Source organism: Sinocyclocheilus rhinocerous, unplaced genomic scaffold (genome assembly GCF_001515625.1).
Source record: "Sinocyclocheilus rhinocerous isolate Xijiao unplaced genomic scaffold, SAMN03320098_v1.1 scaffold35423, whole genome shotgun sequence".
Classification (NCBI taxonomy): Eukaryota; Metazoa; Chordata; class Actinopteri; order Cypriniformes; family Cyprinidae; genus Sinocyclocheilus; species Sinocyclocheilus rhinocerous.
In genome coordinates this window covers 1,424-2,185 of record NW_015644235.1, presented here as the reverse complement: position 1 = coordinate 2,185, position 762 = coordinate 1,424, and the positions used below count along the sequence as shown (strand labels likewise).

At 42.8% G+C, this 762-nt stretch overlaps 1 non-coding gene across 1 annotated transcript; it reads right to left on the bottom strand.

Annotated features, from left to right (window-relative positions):
* Nucleotides 1–131: 131 nt before the first annotated feature.
* On the bottom strand, nt 132–243 carry trnal-caa (transfer RNA leucine (anticodon CAA)). Its single transcript has 2 exons — nt 206–243; nt 132–177 (listed from the first exon to the last, which is right to left on the bottom strand). It is a non-coding gene; the product is annotated as a tRNA-Leu (tRNA).
* Between the last annotated feature and the right edge of the window lie 519 nt (nt 244–762).

The window sequence follows — 762 nt, the reverse complement described above, 5'->3', positions numbered from 1 at the left end:
TTTTGCGAAATTGACGCGTTTCCATTAAGCGTATTTTCAATTCGCGCAATTTGAAGGGTAATGGAATCGCGCCTACTGTCTCATAATTACTTCAAATTCTACTTCTAGTCTTTTCACTCTAAAAGCACCTTTGTCAGAAGTGGGATTTGAACCCACGCCTCCATTTGGAGACCAGAAACCTCAACAATTGAGAAGCGCGATATGCCTTGAGTCTGGCGCCTTAGACCACTCGGCCATTCTGACACATTCACCCAAAGATGTATCACTGGAGTTGGTCAGAAGCAAAATAAATTATCCAAAATATATCATTTACTGTCTCATAATTACTTCCAATTCTACTTCTAGTCTGTTCACTCTAAAAGAGCCTATGTCAGAAGTGGGATTTGAACCCACCCCTCCAGAGCCTTTGTCAGAATTGGGATTTGAACCCATGCCTCCATTTGGAGACTAGAAACCTCAACAACTGAGAAGGTTGATACGCCTTGAGTGTGGCGCCTTAGTCCCCTCGGCCATTCTGCCACACTCACGCAAAGATGTGAAGGGCAATACTATCACGGGAGTTGGTTAGATGGCAAAATTAAGGATCCAAAAAATTGCATTTACCGTCTCAACTTGACTTCCAATTTTAATTATTGTCTGGTCAATCTAAAAGATCCTTTAACAGATGTGGGATTTCAACACACACCTCCATTAGGACACCAGTAACCTCAGCAACTGAGAAGGTTGTCATGCGTTGAGTCTGGTGCCTTTTATCACTCAGCC